This window comes from Scyliorhinus torazame, chromosome 13, assembly GCF_047496885.1.
Source record: "Scyliorhinus torazame isolate Kashiwa2021f chromosome 13, sScyTor2.1, whole genome shotgun sequence".
Lineage (NCBI taxonomy): Eukaryota > Metazoa > Chordata > Chondrichthyes > Carcharhiniformes > Scyliorhinidae > Scyliorhinus > Scyliorhinus torazame.
In genome coordinates, this window is record NC_092719.1 from 75,525,173 (window position 1) to 75,553,086 (window position 27,914).

Here is a 27,914-nt window from a genome sequence, read left to right on the forward strand (position 1 = left end):
GTTGTCGAGATAAGGGAACGTGGCCTGCAACCCGTGTTGATCAGCCATTCGGTCCATCTCTCGTTGGAAGACCGAGACCCCGTTTGTGACGCCAAATGGGACCCTTAGGAAGTGGTATAATCGCCCGTCTGCCTCGAAGGCTGTGTACTTGCGGTCACTTGGGCGGATGGGGAGCTGATGGTAGGCGGACTTGAGGTCCACGGTGGAGAAGACCTTATATTGGGCAATCCGATTGACCATGTCGGATATGCGGGGGAGAGGGTACGCATCTAGCTGTGTGTACCTGTTGATGGTCTGGCTATAGTCTATGACCATCCTTTGCTTCTCCCCTGTCTTTACTACTACCACCTGTGCTCTCCAGGAACTATTGCTGGCCTGGATTATGCCTTCCTTCAGTAGCCGCTGGACTTCGGACCAAATGAATGACCAGTCCTGCGCGCTGTACCGTCTGCTCCTAGTGGCGACGGGTTTGCAATCCGGGGTGAGGTTTGCAAACAAGGATGGGGGCTCAACCTTGAGGGTTGCGAGGCCGCAGATAGTGAGTGGGGGTATTGGGCCGCCGAATTGGAAAGTTAGGCTCTGCAGATTGCGCTGGAAGTCTAATCCCAGTAATGAGGGCGCGCAGAGTTGGGGAACGACGTAGAGCCTGTAGTTTTTAAACTCCCTCCCTTGCACCATTAGGTCACTATGCAGAAGCCTTTGATCTGTACGGAGTGGGATCCTGCAGCTAGGGAAATCTTTTGCGCACTGGGGCGGATGGTCAAAAAATAGCGTCTTACCGTGTCGGGGTGGATGAAGCTTTCTGTGCTCCCGGAGTCGACCAGGCATGGTGTCTCGTGCCCGTTGATCAGCACCGTTGTTGTCGTCGTCTGGAGCGTCCGGGGCCATGCTTGGTCCAGCGTCATTGAGGCCAGACGTGGTCGTAGTGCTTCAGCGTCTTCCTCGAGCCCCGTGGAGCCGTTGATGCTGGGGTCCATTGTTGCCGTCCAAGATGGCGGCGGGGGTGAACAAAATGGCCGCCCATTTGCATCGCACATGGCTGGGGGTCACAAGATGGCGGCGGGGGTGGACAAAATGGCCGCCCCATGCGTCGCACAGGGCTGGGGGATCCCAAGATGGCTGCGCCCCTCCTCCCCTCGTGGTGGCCGGGACCCAAAATGGCGGCGCTTGCGGGTCGCACATGGGGCGCTGGGGGGGTTGGGGAGCGTTTGAAACGCGCAGGACTCCTTGTTCTCCGGGGACAGCGGTGGCCGGGACCCAAAATGGCTGCGCCTGCGGGTCGCACATGGGGCGCTGGGGGGGGTTGGGGAGCGTTTGAAACGCGCAGGACTCCTTCTTCTCCGGGGACAGCGGCGACCTCCCGGGACCGGCACACAGCCGCGAAATGGCCCTTTTTCCCGCAGCTCTTGCAAATCGCTGCGCGGGCCGGGCAGCGCTGCTGGGTGTGTTTCGCCTGGCCGCAGAAATAGCAGCGGGCTCCCCCAGGACGACTTGGCGTCTGAACCGCGCAAGCCTGTGGGGTAGGGTGGGGGGGGGGTTTGTCACGACGGGGGTCCACGGAGCCCAAGGGGCTGCGGCACGGTCGGGGCCGTACGCGCGGGCATTTTGCGCGGCCACATCTAGTGAGGCTGCAAGGGCCCGTGCCTCTGAGAGTCCTAGCGACTCTTTTTCCAAAAGTCTTTGGTGGATTTGGGGAGAGTTCATACCAGCCATGAACGCATCACGAATTAACATGTCCGTGTGTTCAATCGCGTTTACCGGCGGGCAGCATTGCAGGCCCGTCCCAAAATTAGCAGCGCGGCGTAGAATCCATCTAGCGATTCTCCGGGACTTTGCCGTCTCGTTGCGAGTTGGTAGCGTGCGTAGATCTGGTTCACTGGGCGAACATAGATGCTCTTTAGTGCTGCGAACGCCGTTTGGAAATCCTCTGCGTCTTCTATGAGAGGGTAAATTTCCGGGCTTACCCTCGAGTGCAGGACCTGTAGTTTCTGGTCTTCTGTGACCCGGCCGGGGGCCGTTCGGAGGTATGCTTCGAAACAAGTCTGCCAGTGTTTAAAAACTGCTGCTGAGTTCACTGCGTGGGGGCTGATCCTCAGGCATTCCGGGATGATCCTGAGCTCCATAGTCCTTTAAGCACACTTAATAAATTGTAGCGCACAAAGACTCACGAGAGACGAATAGAGATGAAGTCGATGAGGCTTTATTAAGCGTGACTTGTTCCCCGCAGTTCAGCAACAGACTGGCCTGCGGGGGAGAACTCCTGGTTCTTATGCTCCGCCTTCAGGGCGGAGCTAGAGATCAACAGCCAACCAGGACCCGGGATCTGTCAGCCAATGACATCACGGCTTCACAGTCCCACATGACCCTTAATGCATACTACCACAGACCCCAACATTGTACCCTGTGCCTCTACTTCCCATCTTCTCCCACTCCAGCATAATTCAGCCAACGAATCCTGATTGCCTCCTAACTTTCTAACAATTATCAATGTCGAAACTTTGTCTTTAATCCCCACAGATTTTAACCAACAAACTTTTGTTTGCCGTTTTGGCAAATGCCTTTTTGTAGTACAGATATTTCACATTGTAAGAGTTAAAGGGCGCGATTCTCCAAAATGGAGACTAACGCGCCGTCGTGAACGCTATCGCGTTTCACAACGGCGCGAAATGGGCGCGGGGACTACCGATTCTGGCTCCCACAGGGGGCCAACACGGCGCTGGAGCAGTTCACGCCGCTCTAGCCTCCCTTCCCGGTGGCAAATGGGTGCCACGCGAACCCACGCATGCGCAGTTGGGCCGTGCCAACCCGCGCATGCGCGGGGGACTTCGTCAGCGCGCCGGCCCCTACGCAACATGGCGCGGGGGTTCAGGGGCTGGCCGTGCAAGAAAGTAGGCCCGGGAGGGAGAGGCCGGCCCGCTGATCGGTGGGCCCCGATCACGGGCCAGACCCCATCGGAGGCCCCCCCCTCCGGGGACAGAGAGGACAGATTCTCCGCATGGCACGTGGCACTGTTGCAGCGATTCTCCGGCCCGGTGCGGGGCTCAAAGAATCGTGCCCAAACTGTCAGCTGGATTGTCACTTCCTCAAGTTCAGTCAGACAGGGTCTTCCCCCTCTAAATCCACGGTGATTACTATTTAAAGTAAGTAAAGTTGCCACAGTCCCAGGTGGCCACAGGCTCTTTTCCCCTTTGAGGGGAGAGCTGACTGCTGGTGATTTGACCTTGTAGTCATCTGGGATGGCCACGTCCCGATTACAAAATGGACACTTGCAAAGACTGCAGGGAAAATTGGACAATGCTAAAAAACAAGCAGGTGCAAGCTCTGTCTGTTGATTAGAACCTTAAACACTCAGACAGGACAGAAACTACCAAACGATTTACATACTAATGAGCCATCTCCAGGGACAAAAGGGAAACATTTAGTTACACAATGTTAGGACAGACTCCCCGGCGCCAGAAGAAGCTAAGACAAAGCTGACTGACAGTCACCATGACACGCCCAGCGATCAGGGAACCACCCCTCTATTGCAGGACAATCGATAGATGATTGGGAAAGACCCAATTAGTTGAGGCCAAGTTCAAGGCCCGCCCAAAAGAGCGCGAAGCCCTTGGCAGTATAAGAGGTATCACCCAAGGGAGAATCTTCCTCCTTTGGCTTTGGCTCTCAGCGAAGAGAGAGACCAGCCGAGCAGCTACAGCAGACCAAGTAAGTTCCAAGTCAACGCACGCTACGAGATACACACTCCTAGTTGCTACCCTGTAAACAGCTCAACCCAGCAGCCTCAGAACCGAGGAACGGCCATTGTTCCTCTGACTGAGTGGGCACCCGAAGCTAAGTACAGGCCTTAGTAATAGTGGTAGTTTAGTTTGTAGAGTTTATGCATGAGTAGATTTGACTGTGTGAAAATAAATGAGCATTGCTTTTGAACTTACTAACTGGTGTATTGAGTCATTGATCAGTATTTGGTTCCGAACCTTGTGGCGGTGTCGAAAGATACCTGGTGACTCTTGAGCAAACGTGATTAAATAGAGCCAAATTAAGAACCAAGCAAAAGTTAGCAACAACCTGAGGATCAGCACACCTCAGGTGAGAGGCTAGGTTGAGAAGGTGGGGCCGGTATGGGAATTGTACCCCAAGCTGTTGGCCTTGTTCTGCATCACAAACCAGCTGCCCAGCCAACTGAGCTAAACTAGTCTCCTTTTCAAAAAAAATTTCCAATTTAATGTGGCCAGTCCACTACCCTGCACATCTTTCGTTTGTGGAGGTGAGACCCACGCAGATACGGGGAGATGTGCAATCTCCACACGGACAGTGACTTGGGGTTGGGATCGAATCGGGGTCCTCAGCACCATGAGGCTGCAGTACTAACCACTGCGCCACCAGGCTGCCCCTAAACCAGTCTCCCATTTACTATTCACCAGGTTATTAAACAATTAGACAATCTCAAAATTTACTCCTGATAATTGACTCTGTTATTTTATATGAAAAGGAAAACAGGTTGATCCATAATTGATTCTTATTGTAATAGGTACTATGTTAACTTCTTTCCAATCGACTGTTACATCCCTCATTCACATCTCAGTGTCTCACTTACGGTTTCCTTAGTCTCGGCCCTGGGATGAATGCCAGCTCATCAATGGGATTTATTTGTTTTGAACATTTGATTTGTTTAAGACTTCAATCTAATTTATATCAAGGCCATTAGTTTTGTTTAAGTTATCTCTGCTCGCAGAGAACATGTTGTTCGTGATCTCCCTTGTGAAGTAACCTTTCAGAATATTTAATACCTTCTGTTCATCCTCTGTTTCAAGTCAATTTGCATCCATCATGGTTCTCCTTGCTCTCATATTGGTTACAAATTTCTTAAAGCTAGATTTTGCCTTAACAGTTATGATTTTCACTTGGCCCATGTTTGTACCTCTAGGTCAGTTTCTGATGTGTTTCTGCATGGTCCTATTCATCGCAGTCATCCTTTTTCCCATTTCCCGGGATCACCTTTACAGTCCATGTTTTGTCTTTACTGACGTGATTGCTCTACGGAGCGCTGTCACGATTCTGTGGCCAATGTTTTACGGCGCTTGACCTGAACTCACGTGAAATCGTGCAAGAAGGCAGTGGGAAGGGCGGCATGGTGGCGCAGTGGTTAGCACTGCTGCCTCACGGTGCCGAGGACCCGGGTGCGGGTCACTGTCTGTGTGGAATTTGCACATTCTCCTCGTGTCTGCGTGGGTCTCACCCGCACAACCCAAAGATGTGCAGGGTAGTTGGGTTGGCCACGCTACATTGCCCCTTAATTGGAAAGATTTTTAACAAAGAAGGCATCGGGAGCGCATCCAGAATGTCACAGCCCCATCCCACAATATTTCAGTTGGCAAGCATGTGCAAGAGTCAGAAGCATGCTCTCCAACAATCAAATGGACAATTAAACACATCAAGCATACAATAGACCCTACTTTTACATGGCCCATGCGCTTTTACACTGGGCCCTCAGGTGCCACCTCATGAACAGCCATTTTACAACAGTGCACAAAGTCAAAGACTGGCCTCCTGGTTTGCCTGTTATTTTGATCTGCACAACAGGAGGCAATGGTGTAGTGGTAATGGCACTGGGCTCATTATCCGGAGGACCAAGTGGGGGCATGGGTTCAAATCCTGCTGCAGCAGCTGGTGGAATTCAAATTTAATTAATAAATCTGGAATTTAAATAAAGGTAGTCTAAGAGTAACAGTGCCTATGAAACCATTGTCAATTGATGCAAAACCCGACTGGGCTCCAAATGTCCCTTTAGGGGGGAAACCTATCCGGCTTACTGTCTGACTTCTGGTCCACAGCAATGTGGTTGAGTCTTAAATCCTCTCTGAAATGGCCTAGCAAGCCACTCAGTTGCTACTGACACCCAGCATTGACCTCCTTACTGGGGAGGAGAGCTATCTCACAAACTAGTCAAGCAAAAGCCTGACATGGTCCTTCTCATGAAATCATTCCTCGGTACGTCCTATTCCACCAGCAGGACAGACCCAGCAGAGGATGCAGCACAGTGGTATACAGTCTGGAGGGAGTTGCCCTGGGAGTTCTTAAGGGTGGCATGCTAGCACAGTGATTGGCACCAGGGACCCGGGTTTGATTCCCGGCTTGGGTCACTGTCTGCGCAGAGTCTGCGCATTCTCCACCGTGTCTGCATGGGTTTCCTCCGGTGTCCGGTTTCCTCCCACAAGTCCTGAAAGACGTGCTTGTTAATGTGCCTGAACAGGCGCAGGAGTGTGGCAACTAGGGGATTGTCACAGTAACTTCACAGTAACTTTCACAGTAACTTCATTGCAGTGTTAATGTAAGCCTACTTGTGACACTTAAAGATTATTATTATTGTCTGAGGACCCCATGAATTCTCACGGCATCAGCTCAAACATGAGTAAGGAAACCTCCTGCTGAATTTTGCATACCGACCCCGCTCAGCTGATGAATCAGTACTTCTCCATGTCAAACATCACTTGGAGGAAGCATGGAGAATTGAGGAATTGCCATTGTAAACCTGCCTGAATGTCACATCTTGAACATTGCAAGACATGGGTTACTTCACAGGAGTGTTCTCGGACGAAAATTGACACCGAGAGCGGAATTTTCAATTTCTTTTGGCAACATGTCGTTTAGACTGAGAAAAGTGGAGAGGAACCTGCCGGCGGCCTCAGCTAGATATCATGCCGTATTTTCAGCCACTTAGAAAAAGAATATTGTAGCACGCATTTCACGCCATATCATTCCATTCAGGGAGTGGAAGCCTTTATGGTTTATGTAGGTTAAACCTTGGTGCTATGGGAACGGAGAGCCACATTTGTGCAGTCAATGGCTCTCTGGACTGGTGGGAAGCCAGCTATGTGGGTGGACCCCATGATTCTGGGATCCTGCCTAGCCTCGTCCCAGTTAAAAGTAATGTAGTGAAGCACATTCGCAAAGAGCGCGTCCGTGACCTCCCTAATGCACTTATGTGCAGAGGCCTGGGACATGACACAGAGTCCTAAAAGGAGGCAGTGTCATAGAAATTAAGGGCAGCTGTGAGCTTCAGGGCTAAGGCAGAACCTTGCAAAGGTGAGAGACAGTGTCCCTGGACATCTGCAGTCTCCGCCTGCCCTGATTCTCATTCATCTCCAAGAATGTCAGCTGCTGTCGGTGGACTCTGGCCTGATGGTGTTGCCCCTGAATGACTACTCTCTGTGGTCCTGCCTCGATCAGCTGAGCAGGCTCCGCCTCAGGGATCTGTCCCTGCATGTGCGAAGCCACCTGTTGGTGTGGCTATCTCCTGCCTCACAGCAAGAAGGAGCACCGCCAACTCTACAGGCTCCATGTTTGCATCTGTGAACTGAGGGAGAAGAAATAGAATGAGTGACTGTTGAGGGTTCCTGCCCATGCCTTGACCCATTGCCTATTCAACTGGGGAAGCATCTTAATGATGGCCAGTGACTGCTGTGTGCGACTTCTCACTGAGCTCCACTTGTTACAATTGCCCACGCTGGCCATGACCCCACACAAGCCTCTCCCCACTCAGCATGACAGATGGGCATCCATCTCGGGTATCCTCTTTAACCCTCAGGTCTCTCGAAAAATGAAGTCACGAGGCCTATGAGTTATCAGAGAGGTCCTGTGTGCAGAGCCTCTGGGGGGGGGGGGGGGGGGTCCATTGTGGAGAGGGTTAACCCGTGAGCACCGATTAGTGGCAGAAGCACACATTGTAACTGGGCATAATTGGCTCGTCCGTCAAGTCTAAGGAATGTTAATAGGCAAGCAGTTTCCTTATGTGGCAGGCTTGGGTGAGCACATTGCTGTCGAGCCTTCATATTAACTTTAACAGAATCAGATTACTTCAGTGGCAGCCTGTGGTAGTCACCACTGTTGTATTATATTGTATATACTGCACTACATACGAGGATATTACGGTAAGGCCCCGACAGGTACGGGGGTAGATCCCTGCCTGCTGGCTCCGCCCAGTAGGCGGAGTATAAATGTGTGTGCTCTCCGAACTGCAGCCATTTTGGCAGCAGCTGTAGGAGGCCACACATCTCTGCGTAATAAAGCCTCGATTACTCTCTGCTCTCGTCTCGTCGTAATTGATAGTGCATCAATTTATTACACAGAGATTTTACAAAGATGGGTCTCCGCATCAAGCCGGATTGCCTGCAGCTGCATCCTCAAGCAGACAATGCCAAAAAGGACTTTGCACATTGGCTAGCTTGTTTTGAAGCATACATCGGATCTGCGACAGACCCAATCCCAGAAGCTCCAGATTCTGTACACGCAGATGAGCTCCGATGTCTTTCCCCTCATTCAGGACGCGCCTACCTATGCAGAGGCCATGGCGCTACTGAAGGAGAACTACGCTCAGCAGACAAACAAGATCTACGCCAGGCACCTCCTGTACACGCGACATCAACTCTCCGGTGAGTCTGTGGAAGATTTCTGGCATGCCCTGCTCACCCTGGTGAGAGACTGTGATTGCCAGGCCGTTTCGGCCGCTGAACATTCTCAACTGCGAATGAGAGACGCGTTCATTACGGGCATTGGGTCGGCTACATCCACCAGCGCCTCTTAGAAGGGGCTACGCTTGACCTCGCGGCGACCAAGAAACTAGCGCTCTCGCTCACAGTCGCCTCACGCAACGTACAGCCATATGCCCCCGACCGCCCGGCTCAGCCCTCCTGGGCATCATGGAACCCACCAGCAGCCACCCCATTGTGGACCCCATCAGCGACCGCGCTCAGCCAACCCCACGCCTGCGCCGCGCGGCAGCCAACCAACCCCGGGGATCCAAGTGCTACTTCTGCAGACAGACAAAACACCCCCGGCAGCGCTGCCCGGCGCGGAGCGTGCTCTGCAAGGCCTGTGGCAAGAAAGCACATTTTGCTGCAGTGTGTCAGGCCCGCTCAATCGCCGCTTTTGTCCCTGCAGCCCCGCGTGCAGCCAGTGGGTGCCGCCATCTTCCTCGCCTCAGACCACGTGCGGCCCGTGGGCGCCGCCATCTTGCTCCCCTCACAACACGTGGGGCCCGTGGGCGCCACCATCTTGCTTGCCTCACAACCAATGGGCAGAGCCATCTTGCCTGCCCCAGGACACATGCGGCCCGTGGGCGCCGCCATCTTCCCCGCTGTCATGATATTCAGGTAAACATCAGGGTGCAAACATACATACATACTGATGGACAGATCAACGGACCAATCAATACACACACAACACCACAGCCAATCACAGGCAAGAGCATACACACCATAAAACGGGGAACACGACACTTCCCGCTCATTCCAGCAGGAGACAGCTCAGGGCACAGAGCTCACAGCAAGCCACTCAGACATTCACCATATGCTGAGTGCTTACCAAGATAGTGTTAGGGATAGGTCCACAGATTCAAGGGTAATGAACGAACCACAGTAACCAGTTTACCATTGTAAATATTGTTAGTAATAAAACTGAGTTGTACCATCCGCAACCGTGTTGGTTCGTCTATGTAGCAGAGCACCCAACACGACATAGTACCAGGATTGGAACCCGGTAACTGTGAGACCTACCTACGCATCCTAAGGAATCTGCCATCCTGCACCATGGACATCGTCAGCCCGCCGCAGCCGCTCCAAATCGCTGGAAACCTCGGCGTCAACTGGAAGCTGTTCAAACAGCGCTTCCAGTTCTTCCTGGAAGCCACCGAAAGGGAGAGCGCTTCGGACACCAGACAAATCGCCCTCCTCCTCTCCACGGCAGGGCAACACGCCATCCATGTCTACAACTCCCTGGTGTTCGCGGAAGGTGAGGACAAGACCATGTACAAGACGGTCCTTCTAAAACTCGAGCAACACTTCAGCGTCGAGGTAAATGAGAGTTTTGAGAGGTATCTCTTCCAGCATTGCCTGCAGGGTAAGGATGAGCCCTTTCTATCTTTCTTTACATACCTCCATATCCTCGCGCAGTCCTGCGGTTACGACGCCACCTCCGATTCAATGATTCGGGACCAGATTGTTTTTGGGGTCACCTCGGGCACCCTACGCCAGCAGCTCCTCAAAATTAAAGGCCTCACCCTAGCCTCTGCCATCGAAGCCTGTGTCCTTCATGAAATCGCGACAGGAAATGAAGAGTAGGAATAAACGGGGTATTTTTCCAAGGGCAGGCAGTGACATGTGGGGTACCGCAGGGATCAGTGCTAGGACCCCAGCTATTCACAATATATATTAATGATTTAGAGGATCAAACTACGTGTAATATCTCCAAATTTACAGATGATACAAAGCTTGGTGAGAGGGTGAGCTGTGAGGAGGACGCAGAGATGATTCAGCGGGATTTGGACAAGCTAAGTCAGTGGGCAAATGCATGGCAGATACAGTATAATGTGGATAAATGTGAGGTTATCCACTTTGGTAGCAAAAGCCGGAAGACAGATTATTATCTGAATGGCCATAAATTAAGAGAGGAGAATGTGCAATGAGACCTAGGTATCTTCAGTCGCTGACGGTAAGCATGCAGGTACAGCAGGCGCTGAAGGTAAGCATGCAGGTACAGCAGGCGGTAAAGAAAGCAAATGGTATGTTGGCCTTAATAGTGAGAGGATTTGAGTACAGGAGCAGGAATATCTTGCTGCAATTGTACAGGGCCTTGGTGAGACAACACCTGGAATATTGTGTGCAGTTTTGGTCTCCTTACCTGAGGAAGGATGTTTTTGCCATGGAGGGAGTGCAGCGAAGGTTTACCAGATTGATTGCTGGAATGGTGGGACTGACGCACATCAAGAGTTTGAATCAGTTAGGATCCTATTTGCTGGAGTTCAGAGGAATGAGGGGGTTCTCATAGAAACCTACATAATTCAAACAGGACGAAACAGGGTAGATGCAGGAAGGATGTTCCCTTTGGTGGGGTAGTCCAGAATCAGGGGTCATAGTAAGGATATGGAGTAGACCATTTCTGACTGAGACAAGGAGAAACTTCTTCACCCAGAGAGCAGCAAGCCTGTGGACTTTGCAACCGCAGGAAGCAGTTGAGGCCAAAATATTGTGTGTTTTCAAGAAAGAGTTTGATATAACTCTTGGGGCTAAAGGTATCAAAGGATATGGCGGGAAGGCAGGAATGGTTACTGAGTTGGATGATCAGCCATGATCATAATGGATGGTGGAGGCTCAAAAGGCCTTAGCTGAGGAAGGATGTTCTTGCTATGGAGGGAGTGGAGTGAAGGTTTACCAGGCTGATCACTGTCATATGAGGAGAGACTAAATCGGTTAAGATTATATTCATTTGAGTTTAGATAAGTGAAAGGGAATCTCGTAGAGACTTACCAAATTCTCACAGAATTCGACAGGGTAGATTCAGAAATGTACCCGATGGTGGGGAGTCCAGGACCAGAGGGCATAGATAGACAATAAGGGATAAAACTTTTAGGACTGAAATGAGGAGAAATTTCTTCACCTGGAGAGTGGTGAATCTGTGGAATTTTCCACCACAGTTGTAGTTCAGTCCAAAACAGTGGGCAGGATTCTTCAACCCGCCCCCACCGGGGGCGGGAATCACGCCGCGCCAGTCGGCGGGCACCCCCCCCCCCCCCGCTTATTCTCCGGCCCGCGATGGGCCGAAGTCCCGCTGCTGCTATGCTGGTCCCGCCAGCGTGAATTGAACCAGGTCCCTTACCGACTGGACCTGGCGGCGCGAGCGGGCTCCGGAGTCCTGGGGGGGGTGTGGGGCGGTCTGGCCCCGGGGGATGCCCCCACGGTGGCCTGGCCCGCGATCGGGGCCCACCGATCCGCGGGCGGGCCTGTGCCGTGGGGCACTCTTTTACTATGCGTCGGCCGCGTAGGTCTCCGCGATGGCGGACGCGTAGGTGACCCCCCCCCCCCCTGCGCATGCCCGGGAATGACGTCAGCAGCTGCTGACGCTCCCGCGCATGTGCAGACTCCCGCCGGCCAGTGGAGTACCTTCGACCCCGGCTGGCGTGGCGCCAAAGGCCTTCCATGCCAGCCGGCGGGGCGCCAACCGCTCCGGGGCAGGCCTAGCCCCTAAAGGTGCGGGCTTGGCCCATAAAGGTGCGGATTCCTCCGCACCTTTTGGGGCAGCCCGACGGCGGAGTGGTGCACGCCACTCCATCCCGCCGGGACCCCCTGCCCCGCCAGGTAGGGGAGAATCCCGCCCATTGTGTAATTTGTAGAAGGAATTAGATATAGCACTTGGTGTTAAAGGGATAGAGGGATATGGGGGAAGGCGGAATTAGGGTATTGAACTTGATGATCAGCCTCGAGCATAATGAATGGCGGAGCAGGCTTGAAGGGCCAAATGGCCTTCTTCTGGTCCTATTTCCTGTGAAGAGACTGAGGTAGGAAAGGGAATGTTGAGTGAGTGGGCAAATACATGGCAGGTGCAGTGTAACCTGTATTACAACACCCTGGACAAGTGTGCGGTCAATTCCATCCCCACAGACCCCCTAGTCCCAATACAAGTGAATTAACCAATAATCTGTATGCTTTCCTGAGATCTTTGACCCTCGACTGCTCCAATGATTTACAGACACCAGGGGCAAGATTCTCCGACCCCCCGCCAGGTCGGAGAATCGCCGGGGGCTGGCGTGAAACCCGCCCCCGCCGGTTGCCGAATTCTCCGGCACCAGATATTCGGCGGGGGTGGTAATCGCGCCGCGCCGGTTGGCGGGCCCCCCCCCCGCAATTCACCGGCCCGAATGGGCCGAAGTCCCGCTGCTAGGATGCCTGTCCCACCGGCGTGGATTAAACCACCTCTCTTACCGGCGGGACAAGGCGGCGCGGGCGGGCTCCAGGGTCCTGGGGGTGGCGCGGGGCAATCTGGCCCCAAGCGGTGCCCCCACGGTAGCCTGGCCCACGATCGGGGCCTACCGATCCGCGGGCAGGCCTGTGCCGTGGGGGCACTCTTTTCCTTCCGCCTTCGCCACGGTCTCCACCATGGCGGAGGCGGAAGAGACTCCCTCCACTGCGCATGCACGGGGTGCCGTGAACGGCCGCTAACGCTCCCGCGCATGGCACTTCCGCCAGCTGGCGGGGTGGAAATCAGTCCAGCGCGGGGCTAGCCCCTCAACGTTAGGGCTCGGCCCCCCAAGATGCGGAGGATTCCGCACCTTTGGGGCGGCGCGATGCCCGACTGATTTGCGCCGTTTTTGGCGCCGGTCGGCGGACATCGCGCCGATACCGGAGAATTTCGCCCCAGATTTGTAAGTAAAACATCAAAAATAAATTTATTTACAATAAAAGAAGAGATAAACATGTAAAAATAATAATAATCTTTATTGTCACAAGTAGGCTTACATTAAAACTGCAATGAAGTTACTGTGAAAAGCCCCTAGTCACCAAATTCCATCGCCTGTTCGGGTACACAGAGGGAGAATTCAGAATGTCCAAACTACCTAACAGCACGTCTTTTGGTACTTGTGGGAGGAAACCGGAGCACCCGGAGGAAACCAATGCAGACATGAGGAGAATGTGTAGACTCCAGACAGTCAGTGATCCAAGCCGGGAATCAAATCTGGGACCCTAGAGCTATGAAGCAACAGTGCTACCCACTGTGCTACCGTGCTGCCCCTAAATGAAAGTAACATTTAAAAAAAAAAATTTTAGAGTACCCAATTAATTTTTTCCAATTAAGGGGCAATTTAGCTTGGCCAATCCACCTACCCTGCACATCTTTGAGTTGTGGGGGCGAAACCCACGCAAACACGGGGAGAATGTGCAAACTCCTCACGGACAGTGACCCAGAGCCGGGATCGAACCTGGGACTTCGGCGCCGTGAGGCACAGGGCTAACCCACTGCAACACCGTGCTGCCCTCAATGAAAGTAACATGACAATGGTCCATTAATCTGACTATTCCCCAAACTCCACCCCACCCTCCACCCAGACACACACAAGACAGACACAGGATGAAGGTGGTAGGAAAGGTTAAAAAATAACAGGGATTAAAAAGGCTGAGATGAATCTTTGCTACTGAGGTAGTATTTGTAGTCGGCAAGCTTGAAATCATGGGTTGGTTGGATCTTTTTGAATCTACCTTCAATTAGACCTTACGGGCAACAAGGCCACCTTCACTTGTACAGGCCTCCACAAGTTTTACACTCAGGCTCACTGAGAAAGTACTAGAATTCTCTACCTGAGAGGTTAAAGGAGGGTTTTTCCATCCTCTCCGCCTTTGGAATGCTTGCCTGCTCTTTGTGCAGGATTTTCGGCTGTGCTGTAGAGAGAGAAAAAGGCCTGGGCTTCAGGACACTTTTTGGATTCTCAGGAGAGAAATATCTGCCTGGGAGTTTCCCAGCCTTTTCTCACAGAGTCTTAAACAGGGCTGGCTGGATAGAGAATGCTTGCAGCATTTAAAGCAGAAGTTAAACCTTCACAGGACTGATAAGAGTGTCCAGACCTGCTCACTCCAGCCAAGATATCAGATAAAGAAGTTCCAACCTTTCTGGGAGGGATGTTTAACAGGCTCCTGCCCAGCTCCTTCTCAGAATGAAACTGAAAGCAGAAGTGGGACCTGTCTTCTGCTCCAGAATCTTCTAAAAGGCTCTACCAAACCCAATCAAAAACAGAAAATGGCCTGGAATTGCAGAAGAGGGGATTGGCTGTTAGGCAAGTCCATCAAAATGATATCACGAGCTATGTGACAGAGCACACTGCATCAAGGGGTGTGCCTGGGTTAGTCCAAATAGCAGATTGCAGCGGGTGGTTTCAGTTCAAAGCAAAATTCTGCTGTTTTAAAAACAGCCAGCAGGACGGGCATTAAAAGGAAACCAGGATCAGACAAGGATTTAAAAGAGGTTCCTTACACCTGAATAAATATGACGTTATCCACTTCAAACGGAGGAACAGGATGGCAGAGTATTATTTAAGAGCGGCATAGTAGCACAATGGCTAGCACTGTGGCTTCACAGCACCAGGAACCCAGGTTTGATTCCCTGCTTGGTTCACTGTCTGTGCGGAGTCTGCACGTTCTCCCCGTGTCTGTGTGGGTTTCCTCCGGGTGCTCCGGTCTGTTAGATGAATTGGACATTCTTAATTCACCCTCAGTGTACCCAAACAGGCACCGGAATGTGGCGACTAGGGAATGGAATATAAAAATAGGGTGTCTGGCTAAAACTCTACAAGGTGCAGGTATACTGGTATACTGGGCGGGATTCTCCACCAACCGCCATCGGTAGCAGAGTTCCCGATGCAGCAGAGAATCCAGCGTTGGCAAAAAACAGGATCGGCACCATTCAAATGCTCTGGTCCCCTGCTGGCAGCGGATCGAGGTTCACGCCCCACGTCAGGAGGGTGGGCTGGGCTGGGCAGTGGATTCCCCAAGCCCACATCCTCTGGGCCGGGATTCACGTGGGCGAGAATTGGTGCAGGTATTTCCCAGTGTGGCCCTGATGCAGTGGACCTTACGGTGGGCTAGGGAGGTAACTCTTTTGGGGAGTTGTCATAGAATGTTATCATAGAATATACAGTGCAGAAGGAGGTAATTCAGCCCATCGAGTTTGCACCGGCCCTTGGAAAGAGCACCCCGCTTAAGCCCGCACCTCCACACTATCCCCGTAACCCAGTAACCCCACCTAACCCTTTTGGACATGAAGGGCAATTTATCATGGCCAATTAAAATAGACTATTTTCTAAATGGGAATAGGTTTCAGAAATCAGAACACAAAGGGAAATTGGGGTCCTAGTTCAGGATTCTCTTAAAGTTAACGTGCAGGTTCAGTTGGCAGTTAGGAAGGCAAATGCAATGTTAACATTCATGTCAAGAGGTCTAGAATACAAGAGCAGGCATGTACTGTTGAGGCTGCATAAGGCTCTGGTCAGACCACATATGGAATATTGTGGGTAGCTTTGGGCCCCGTATCTAAGGAGGGTTGTGCTGGCCTTTGAGAGGATCCAGAGGAAGAATGATCCCTGGAATGAAGAGTTTGTCATATGAGGAACGGTTGAGAACTTTGAATCTGTACTCAATGGAGTTTAGAAGGATGAGGGGGATGTAATTGAAACTTATAGAATACTGAGAGATCTAGATGTAGAGAAGATGCTTCCGCCAGGAGGACAAAATAGAAATCAAGAGCACAACCTCAGACTGAAGGGACAGTCCTTTAAAATAGAGATGAGGAGGAATTGCTTCAGTCTGAGGTGGTGAATCCGTGGAACTCTTTGCCGTAGAAGGCTGTGGAGGCCAAGTCACTGAGTGTCTTGAAGACAGAGATAGATAGGTTCTTGATAATAAGAGAATCAGGAGTTTTGGAGAGAAGGCAGGGGAATGAGGATGAGAAACGTATCAGCCATGATTGAATAGCGGAGCTGACTCGATGGGCTGAATGGCCTAATTCCGCTTATATATCTTATGGTCTCTGACAGAGCACGCTCAAAATTGAGTCAGGTTTGTGACGCCATTGATGTGGTAGATTTTGACAGTCAATGTGGTAAATCCTGACTGTGCGATGGTGGAAAAAACAGGTACTGGCAGCTCAGCAACCTGTTTTCAATCTCTCCCACTGAATTCAATGAAAATGCAAATCGGGAGAAATATAATAGCAGCTGCTCTCATCTGGTTTACACAATCGACATCTACACCAAGATCAGTAAAGAGGTTTGACGATAGGTCGTTAACTTGAAATCAAAGAATTCACAATGCTCTCAAAATCATGTGAGAAAGAATTGAACAGGGGCAAAATTGGCAATAACTGATTACTGATCAGAAATTAATGCAGTCAATGATTATGAAGAATAACTATTGTTTCTCTCTTTTTCACAATACAGAAGGCCAAGGATCAATCGAGACGCTGTTAAGGAATTCTTTTGACATACAGGTGACAGATTTGAGCAAGCTGTAAATAGTAGCTTTTCATAACATATTTTTCCAGCTGGCAAAACTCTATCACAGAATTGAGCAAATTCTTTGCTCTTGGAAGAATGAAAGTTCTGATGCCATCTTGTCCTAAAGCTGCATGTAATTCTCCTGAAGACTTGTAAAATGGCTTGTTTTATATGTTTCTCACTTCAAATCTGCTGTTTAATCAGTTTGCTTTTGAACTCTAACACTATAGAGAATCCATCATCATGTCTGGAAGCCTTGCTTCCTTATCTAGTTCCCTCAAGGACAGGCTTTTTAAAAGTATTTCCCATCTACTGACTCCGTATTCAGGAGTCAGCAACGTTCCAATGGTTCATCACACTTGCCTTCAGAAGTTTGGAGGTTCAGATCCCGTCATGATATTCAGATAAACATCATGGTGCAAACACACATACACACTGATGGACAGATCAACGGACCAATCAACACACACGCAACATCACAGCCAATCACCAGTGAGAGCACACACACTATAAAACGGGGAACACCATAGTTCCCGCTCATTCCAGTAGGAGACAGCTCAAGGCACAGAGCTCACAGCGTGCCACTCAGACATACACCATGTGTTGAGTGCCTCTCTAAGATAGTGTTAGGGCTGGGTCCACAGGTTAAAGGGTAAATTACAAAACAACAGTCATAAGTTTACAGATGTTGTTGTCAAGAGTAATAAAACAGAGTTGTACCATCTACAACCGTGTTGGTTCGGCTGTATAGCGGAACACCCAACACAACACAGTACCAGGATTGGAACCCAGCAACTGTGAGGCCTACCTGCACATCTTCAGGGATCCGCCATCCTGCGCCATGGACACCATTAGCCCGCCGCAGTCGCTCCAAATCGCTGGAAACGTTGGCGTCAACTGGAAGCTGTTTAAACAGCGCTTCCAGTTCTTCCTAGAAGCCACAGAAAGGGAGAATGCATCGGACACCAGGAAAATCGCCCTCCTCCTCTCCACGGCAGGGCAACACGCCATCCACATCTACAACTCCCTGGTGTTCGCGGAAGGTGAGGACAAGACGAAGTACAAGACGGTCCTTCTAAAACTTGAGCAACACTTCAGCGTCGAGGTGAACGAGAGCTTCGAAAGATACCTCTTCCAGCAGCGCCTGCAGGGTAAGGATGAGCCTTTTCAATCCTTTCTGACACACCTCCGTATCCTCGAGCAGTCCTGCGGCTTGAGGCCACCTCCGATTCCATGATTCAGGACCAGATAGTTTTTGGGGTCACCTCGGGCACCCTACGTCAGCAGCTCCTCAAAATTAAGAGCCTCACCCTAGCCACCGCCATCGAAGCCTGCATCCTCCATGAAACCACGACCAGCCGGTACTCCCAATTCCAGGCCGCCGAATCGGCACGGCAGGGGTCCTACGAGGCCGAGCGGGTCCAGTCCATCGGGTTCCTCCTGGCCCCAGTCCATCGGGTTCCTCCCGGCCCCCGGCCCGGATGGGGGCGGCCGTTTCGCGCGCTTTTCGCGGCCTCCCGTGCTTGTACGCGCCAAAAGAGACGTCGACGCAGAGGGACGTGACGTGCAGGCGCGCTCTATGCAGGACCGAACTGCGCATGCGCGGTGGTGCAACGAACGCCATGATGTCACGACGTGCGGCAACTGTGGATCCGCACATTTAAAGCGGCAATGTCCAGCAAAGAATCGACAATGCCTCCGCTGTGGCAAGATGGGCCACTACGCTGCCTGCTGTCGAGCAGCTCAACCTGCCAACGCTCCCCAATTCCGACAGCCTCGCAGGGACGTGAGGGCCATTCAGCCTCCATACACCGAGTCATACCCTGACGATGTACAGACCGGTGATACCGACGACAGGAATCGGATGTCCCCAAGGAGGACCCACCAGCCAATGCCGGTGAACAGCGTTAATCCGGGTGATGAATGGTGTGCCACCCTTTTTTTTTTTTTTTGTTGAAATTTTTTATTTAAAACAGATTTGTAACATTTACAGAGAAAAAAGGCCATATACAAAAGTATAACATATTGAAAACGAACAGTGGGAGAGAATAAACATATTAATAAAGCACTTCGCCAACCAGCTCTATTTACCCATGCCCCACGTGCTCAACTAACCTAATGTGGCTCTAACCCCCCCCCCCCCCCCACTTCCCCTCCCTCCCGGGTGCTGCTGCTGTCAGTTTCCTATGCTATTCCCTGCAAGCGACTATCTCCCCCGGGGATTTCTGATCCCCCCCCCTTACCCTCTTAAGTCTTCTCTGCTCTCCCTCCTGGCTGCCCCCCCCCTCCCGACCCCCCGAGGCCTGACCTGCCAGGTCCGCCCCGCGCTTGGCCCTAGCCCGCCCCTTCTCCTACTCTCCCTGGTGCCCCCCGACCTACGCTAACTACGCTGACCCCTGCCCTTAGCGCCTGGCTGTCTCCCGCCCGGATGCTCGGGGCCTCCCCCTACACCCCAATGACCCATTAACCTAATTGTATCTCCCCGTGTCCTTTCAAGTCCCTTAACCAGCCCCTAGCCCATCCCCCTATCAGAGGCCCCAGTCTCCCGCCAAAAGGTACCAAGCGCGGGACCCTCTTTGCAGCCCCCCCCCCCCCCCCCCCAGTTGCAAGCTCCCAAACACGCCCTAAGCAGTGCGCCCTCCAGCCCCCGCTCTCTGTCCAGGCTGAAAACAATCTGAGATAAAACATTACAGTACAGGATAATTTAACAAACCGCCGCCACACAAAAGCTCTGTGAGCCCAGAGTCCTTTAGTTCAAGTCCAAATTCTTCTTTTAATAAAAGTCCACTCCTAGTCAGAGCAAGTTAGGTTAACAGACCGCCGCCACTATAGAGCATTGAAAAACAAACCAAATGTCCGTTAGTTCAAGTCCAGCTTCTTCTCTTTAGTAAAGGCCCAAATCTGTTCTGGTGTCTCGAAGTAGTAATGAAGTTCCTCAAACGTCACCCAAAGCTTCGCAGGATACAGCATTTCAAATCTCACCTGCTTTTTGTAGAGGGCTGCCTTCACCTTGATGAATCCTGCACGCCTATTGGCCAGCTCCGCTCCCAAGTCCTGGTAGATGCGCACCTCGCAGTTCTCCCATCTGCTGCTCCTCTCCGCCTTGGCCCATCGCAGCACCCGATCCCTGTCGGCAAGCCGGTGAAAGCGAACCACCAAGGGCCTCGGTCGGTCACCCGTCCTGGGCTTCCTTGCGGGGGCTCTATGCGCCCCATCCAACTCCAGGGGTCGAGGGAAGGCCTCCGGTCCCATCAGCGCCTCGAGCATACCCACCACATATGCGCCCGCATCCGATCCCTCACAGCCCTCGAGGAGGCCCACAATCCTGCCTCCTGGCTCTGTTCCCCAGCTCTTCAAGCTGCTCCTGCATCCTCCTCTGGAGGGCGTTCAGCTCCTCTACCTCGTGCTCCAGCTCCGTTACTGTGTCCGCCTGGGTGGAGAGCTTCACCTCGACCTCCCTGAGCGCCTTCTCCTGGACCGCCTGCGCCTCGACCATTCGATCCATCACCGCCCTCATCGGGTCCAACGTGTCCCTCTTCAAGTCGGTGAAGCAGCTCGAGAAAAACTCCATCTGCTGCTCCCTTGGCCAGTGAGCCTCCGCTCCCAGTTCCTGCTGGCCGCCATGCTTCGCCGCCCGGTCAGAGGTCCCCGCTGCTCCTGCTTCGAACTTCGCCGCTCCACTCGACCACTTCTGGTCCGACTGTCTATACCCCAGGAGGAAAACCTCTTCTTTTCGTCTCCTCCACCGATTCAGGCCGCCAGGTCCCAAAGAAATCCTGCAAAACAGGTCCGTTTGCCCATCGCGGGCGGGAGCGATCCGACCTGCGACCTGCTTCCTCGAGGGCGCCACCGCAATGGTGTGCCACCCTAATGGTCAACCGATCACCAATCACATTCCGTCTAGACACTGGTGGCTCTGCCAACCTTATTGCATGGTCAGCCTTCTACGCCTTGAAGGTCAAACCACCGATTCGGCCATCCCGCTGTCAGATGGTCGATTACAACGGGAATGTTATCCCGGCCATGGGATCCTGCCAGCTCAAGGTTACACACAATGCATACACAGCCACACTGTCCTTTGAGATAGTTGGGTCATCGAAGGACTCCCTGCTAGGAACACAGGCGTGCAAGGTTCTCCACCTCGTTCAGCGGGTACACACTCTGTCTCCAGAAGGCACGTCCGACTTCCCGGATGCAGACTTTAGGGCACAGCTCCACTCGCTCCTCGCCCACAACCGGGAGGCTTTCGAGGGCATGGGCACACTGCCCTACACTTACAGAATACGGCTCAAACCAGACGCCACCCTGGTCATTCACGCACCTCGTAGAGTCCCAGCACCACTCAAAGACCGCTTCAAGCAGCAGCTGCAGGATCTCCAGGACCAAGGAGTGCTTTCCCAGGTCACGGAGCCCACGCCATGGGTCAGCTCCATGGTGTGCGTAAAAAAGCCCTCTGGCGAACTTCGGATCTGCATCGACCCGAAAGACCTGAACAACAACATCATGAGGGAACACTACCCCATACCCAAACGGAAAGATCACGAGCGAAATGGCCCGGGCTAACATTTTTACAAAGCTTGATGCCTCAAAGGGTTTTTGGCAGATTCAACTGGATCAGTCCAGCAGGAAGCTGTGCACCTTCAACATTCTGCTATAACAGAATGCCGTTTGGCATCATCTTGGCATCCGAGGTGTTTCACAGAATCATGGAACAGATGATGGAGGGCATCGAAGGGGTGCGTGTCTATGTTGACGACGTCATCATCTGGTCCACCACACCACAGGAACACATCAGTCGTCTCCAGCGCGTCTTTGCTCGGATACAAGAGCACGGCCTGCGCCTCAACCGAGCCAAGTGTTCTTTTGGCCAAACTGAGCTAAAGTTTCTGGGGGACCACATATTCCGCTCAGGAGTGCGTCTGGATGCAGACAAAGTGACAGCTATTACAGCCAAGCCGCAGCCGGCAGACAAGAAGGCAGTGCTACGCTTCCTCGGGCTGGTCAACTTCCTGGGGAAGTTCATTCCCAAACTTGCCTCCCACACAAAGGCTCTTCGCCACCTAGTGAAGAAGACTACGGAGTTCCAGTGGCTGCCCGCACACCAGAAGGAATGGGAGGAGCTCAAGATTAAGCTCACCACAGCCCCGGTCTTGGCGTTCTTCGACACTTCTCGTGATACGAAGATCTCGACTGATGCCAGCCAGTCCGGCATTGGGGCGGTACTCCTGCAACGGGACAACACTGCATCATGGGCCCCGGTCGCCTATGCCTCGCGGGCCATGACCCCCACAGAACAGCGCTATGCGCAGATTGAGAAGGAGTGCCTGGGTTTGTTAACCGGCATAGATAAGTTCCACGACTACGTGTATGGTCTCCCTCAGTTCACCGACCATTGCCCCCTGGTCAGCATCATTCAAAAGGACCTGAATGAGATGACCCCTCATCTCCAGCGCATTCTGCTCATGCTCCAGAGGTATGACTTCCAACTGGGCTACACCCCGGGAAAGGACCTTATCATCGTGGATGCCCTGTCTAGAGCAGTGAGCACACCACCCAAATCGGGGGGGGTTCGTATGTCAGGTCGAAGCGCATGTGGCCTTCACATCGGCCAATCTGCCAGCTAATGATGCAAGTCTGGCTCGTATTCGCCAGGAGACTGCAGCTGACCCCCTTCTACAACATGTGAAGCGCCACATGACGGAAGGGTGGCTCAAAGGACAGTGCCCACAATTCTACAATGTCCAGGACGACTTGGCCGTCATTGACGGTGTCCTCCTAAAGCTGGACTGGTTTGTGATTCCACACAGCATGCACAGGTTGGTCCACGAAGGCCATCTCGGGGTTGAGAAGTGCAGGCGGAGGGCCCGAGAAGCTATATACTGGCCGGGCATCAGCGACAACATTGCCAACATGGTGCTCAACTGTCCCACCTGCCAAAGGTTTCAGCCGGCGCAACCCCCTGAAACGCTACAGCCCCATGAGTTGGTAACGTCCCCCTGGGCGAAGGTGGGTGTGGACCTTTTTCATGCGCTCGGCAGGGACTACGTCATCATAATTGATTATTTTTCAAATTATCCAGAGATCGTACGCCTGCACGATTTGACATCGTCAACTGTCATCAGGGCATTCAAGGAAACTTTCGCTCGCCATGACATTCCGCTTACCGTCATGTCGGACAATGGGCCCTGTTTTGCGAGCCAAGAATGGTCTTCTTTTGCCACTTCATATGGCTTCACACACGTGACGTCCAGCCCTCTGCGTTCCCAGTCAAATGGCAAGGCGGAAAAGGGCAACCATATCGTCAAGCGGCTCCTCTGCAAGGCTGCTGATGCCGGATCGGATTTCTGTTTAGCCCTGCTGGCCTATCGCTCGGCCCCACTGTCCACTGGCCTCTCGCCAGCCCAGCTATTGATGGGTCGCGCCCTCAGGACCACTGTACCGTCCATTCATGTTCCTAAACACGGCCATGCTCCAGTACTGCAGAGGATGCGACAGCAGCGTGCTCAGCAAAAGGTAGCACATGACACTCGGGCAACTGATCTTCCTGCCTTGGCGCCTGGAGACAACGTCCGCATCCACCTACCAGAGGGTGGCTGGTCGGCAACTGCCGAAGTTCTCCGCTGCATGGCTTCTCCCTCGTTCCTGATTCGCATGTCTGATGGCTCCATTCGCCGGCGTAATCGCCGGGCTCTTCGGCTGCTTCCACGCTCGCTACGTGATCATGCACCAGTGTCACGCCCTCCTGTTGCCCTGATGTCGACTTCGTGGAGCTTCCTGCTACCATGCCTATTCCTCTATCGCCTGTGGCCAGGCCCATTCCTCAGCCGGTGGATCCTAACCCACCCTTGAGGCGGTCAACCCAAATTCGTCGCCCACCTACTGGGCTGGACTTATGAGCCTGTTTGCACATTGGACTCACTAAAGTGTTATGCCACAATGTTAACGTGTTTCTCTTTTTGACGTTACAGGAGTTCGTTTTCGATGTTTGATGATTGCACTTGTTTTGTTTATGGTACAACCTCGTTGCTATGTTGCACCTGACACCTCCCTATGTATATAGTTTAGCCTCATGTACATGTTGTAGATATTGCACACACACATTCAGCTGCACTCAGTACACATCTCTATTTATAACCACATAGGCACATATTCTTGTAATAAAGGGGGCTGTCATGATATTCAGATAAACATATCATGGTGCAAACACACACACACACTGATGGACAGATCAACGGACCAACCAACACACACGCAACATCACAGCCAATCACCAGTGAGAGCACACGCACTATAAAACGGGGAACACCACAGTTCCCGCTCATTCCAGCAGGAGACAGCTCAGGGCACAGAGCTCACAGCGTGCCACTCAGACATACACCATGTGCTGAGTGCCTCTCTAAGATAGTGTTAGGGCTGGGTCCACAGGTTAACGGGTAAATTACAAACCCCAGTCATAAGTTTACAGATGTTGTTATCAAGAGTAATAAAACAGAGTTGTACCATCTACAACCGTGTTGGTTCGTCTGTATAGCGGAACACCCAACACGACAGATCCCACTCCAGAAACCTCGTTCTGACGCTTCAATGCAGTACTGGGTGCAGCAGTGTTGGAGGTGTTGCCTTGTGGATGAGACATTAAACTGGGCCTCATCTGACCCCTCAGATAGAAGTAAAAGGTTCCATGGCCTTACACGAAGACCAGGTGAGCTATCTCCAGAGTCCTGGTTAATACCTATTTTTGCTCTTTGAGAAAGCCAGCACGGACTCAATGAGCCAAGTGGTCCTATTCTGAGCCATAAACAACTCAGAATCTGTGGTTGGCTCTTTAGGAACCCCTGGGGGCAGAATGGCAGTTAGGAGAGGGGGTTTAAAATTGGGTGTCATGGCAGTGGCGTCACCTGCCAACCTCCACTGAATTTTTATCAGTGGCGAAGGGGGTGTTGAACTGCTCACTCGCCCATTGAGGTCTGTAAACAGTCAATTAATACCCACTTAATGTCTTCCTCCTGTCATTCTTGCCATCACTGGGATTTTACCTGCGTCAGGGGAGGCTGGCGCCATCTGTCCAGGCCACCAGTTTTCTGCTGATGGACTGGTAGCTGGTTTTTGGGGGGGGTCTCCTTTTTGAGAACCCTCTACTCAGCTCCGAGGCTTCCCCCAGCAAGATCCTAAACTTCCCTTTAAGTCCGGACTCCAGCGGCTTCTCTTTAGCGTCCTATTTGACCCCTGATAAAGTTCTGACCAGACCACCACTACACAAACATCTGTTTTCACCTGAGTAACGTCTCCTGACACCTGTCACGGCTCAGCTGTTGCTGAAACCCTCATCCATATCTTCACTATCCCAGCACATTCCTGGCCAGCCTCCCACATTCTATCATCCATAACCCTGAAGTCATCCAAAACTCTGCTGTCCTTACTCTGATTCATACCGACCGGGTCTCGTTCACCCATCACCCTTGTGCTCGCTGGCTTATATTGGCTCCCAGTCGAACAATGCTTCAATCTCAAAATTCTCCGGATTTCCCTTCCTAAAACTCTCAGCCTCTCTATCTCTTTCCTATTTTATGACACTCATTGAATCCTAGTTTTTTGAGAAGCGTTTGATCATCTTATGTAGCTCATTGGCAAATTTCCTTTCGAAAGCTCTTGTGAAGTGTCTGGGGATGTTTCATTATGTTAAAGTCACTGTATAAATATGAGTTATGTCTGTTGTTGAATCTACACTGCACGTTGTCCAAGACCAAAATAGCCTTCCTAAGTTGTGCTGCCCAGGACCACACACAGAACTGCAAATACCAAGTAGCCAAACCTTATACATCTGTAGTATAATTCCAATGCATTTTATTCCAGCCCCTTTGAGCTTTTGAACTCGCTGCTGTGATGTGCAGTGCTAACCACTGCACCACCGTGCTGCCCTTATAATAAAAAAACGAAGTGCCAGTACATATTTGTTTTTATTCATTCATGGGATGTGGACATCACTGGCAAGGTCAGCATTTATTTATTGCCCATCCCTAATTGCCCTGGGACTGAATGGTTTGCGAGGCCATTTAATGGTCGACCAAATTGTTGTCAATCTCATGGTAGCCCAGGACAGGTAAGAATGGCAGATTTCCTTTCCTAAAGGACCAGATGGGTTTTTGCAGCAATCGACAATGGTTCCATGGTCGTCTTTTAATTCCAGATATTTTATTTTTGTTAAATAAATTTAGAGTACTCAATTCATTTTTTTTCCAATTAAGGGGCAATTTAGCATGCCCAAATTACCTACGCTGCACATCTTTGGGTTTGTGGGGGTGAGACCCACACAGACACAGGGAGAATGTGTAAACTCCACATAGACAGTGAACCGGTGCAATTCCAGATGTTTTATTGAATTGAAATTCAAATCTGCTGTGATGAGATTCAAATCCAGTTCCCCAGAGGATTGCCCTAGATCTCCAGATTACTAATCCCATGATAATGCCACTATGCCACCGGGACACCGTTAGTCACATCCTGCCAATTGGAGTACATACCCGTTGGTCCTACTCTCTCTATCTTGCCACCTCCTAATCAATTCCAGCATCCAGTCACTTTAATGGTTGGAAAATTGGGCACCCTCAAAATGGATCTGCCAACCTTTATGGCCCAATATTCTGATCTGCTCTTCAATCACGTGATGTTGGATGTCAGGGTGTTCATTCATAAACCTCATCCCGCATTAACCAATCTAACGCACAGAAGATGGCGCCGGAGCGAGGCGACTCTCTGCGAGCTCTCCCCAACAGATCCACTTTTTACTTAACTTATACTTGTTCTAATCGTTTAAAATTTAATTCTAAGACTAACATTATTACTAACCTCTCTTTTATCTTTTCTTGCAGGCTTGAACATCCTCCGAGGCCCGGGGAGACCTTTTGACTCGACCCGACCTGACCTCCACGACCTGGAAGTGGATCGGGCCCAAACCGGAAGTGAAGCCCTGACCTCTATTTGGAGCCGACCCGGACCTCGGAGCTCCCAACCCGGCTTAACAACCGACGCCAGGCCCTGGATCGCCCGGCCCAGTCCCCGGAGCTCCTGACCCGACCCCCAACGACGAAACCCAGTCCAACTCGACCCCGAGAGACCCGCCCAGTGACCCGACCCGCAGAGGCCCGCCCAGCAGCCCGAGATGGAAGAAAGAAAAATCCACATGGAGGCCCGACGGGGCCTACTTCAAGTCCCGAACCCAGGAGTGCCCAGGGAGGGAACAGACCACGCGACGCAGCCCAACCTGCCTCAGGAAGACCCTGCCCACGACCCAGGACCCCCGAAATGGCAGAGACCCCCGTGAGGACCCGAACACGCTGCAAGGTATTCACGTGCCCGCAGCACGCCGGAACCCATCCGGATCACATACATGCCCCCCGAGCAACCGCTTGAGGTACCCTCAATAATGATGCTTAGAGATTAAACAGTAAAGAAGGCTTTATTAGACTAATAACTATGCTACAGCTATGGACGAGAGCTGACTGCTATACCGACCATGAGGCAGGCCTTTATGTATGGCTCCCAGATGGGCGGAGCCAGAGGCGGAGTCCCCAGGGTTCCAAGCCCGGTCTTAAAGGTGACATCACCTTACATGATGATAAGGCAGTAACCGTTCATCACATTCGCCCCCTGTTTAAAAAGGAGTCCGGTGGGGGTGAAGTGTCATCATAGGTCCATCCGTCTCAGCGGCCAGACCGTCCTCCTCGATCTCCTCAATTCGGGCGGTGGTGCGGCGGGCACGGACGTCCCGGTTGAGGGCACATCCGGGAGCACAGCGGTCGGAGCTTCGGTCCGGGTCGGGGCAGAGGAACTAGGCAGGGCGGGGGTAGCGGAGCCGGCGCCGGCGGGGTGTGTAAAGGGGGGGGCGGTACGGTAGGAGCTCACCGACGGGTGGTAGGGCCGGAAGGGGTTGTGTTGTAGGGGGCAACGGGTCCGGCAGGGAAGCGGCGCGGGAAGGGGCGTCTGTGGTCTGTGGTGGAGGATCCAGCGGGCGCCAGATCCCGGAGGGAAACCGTATCTTGCCTGCCGTCGGAGTACTCCACGTAGGCGTAACTGGAGTTGGCGTGGAGCAGTCGGACCTTTTCAA

General features: G+C 52.2%; 1 long non-coding RNA gene across 1 annotated transcript in view; it reads left to right on the plus strand.

Annotated features, from left to right (window-relative positions):
• The window catches only part of LOC140387712 (uncharacterized), a 56,893-nt gene extending 29,302 nt beyond the window's left edge, over positions 1-27,591 (plus strand). Inside the window, exons 2-3 of the long non-coding RNA XR_011933967.1 lie at positions 16,754-16,803; positions 26,680-27,591. This is a non-coding gene — a long non-coding RNA (uncharacterized lncRNA). The remainder of the gene's footprint in view (positions 1-16,753; positions 16,804-26,679) is intronic.
• Positions 27,592-27,914: the final 323 nt, after the last annotated feature.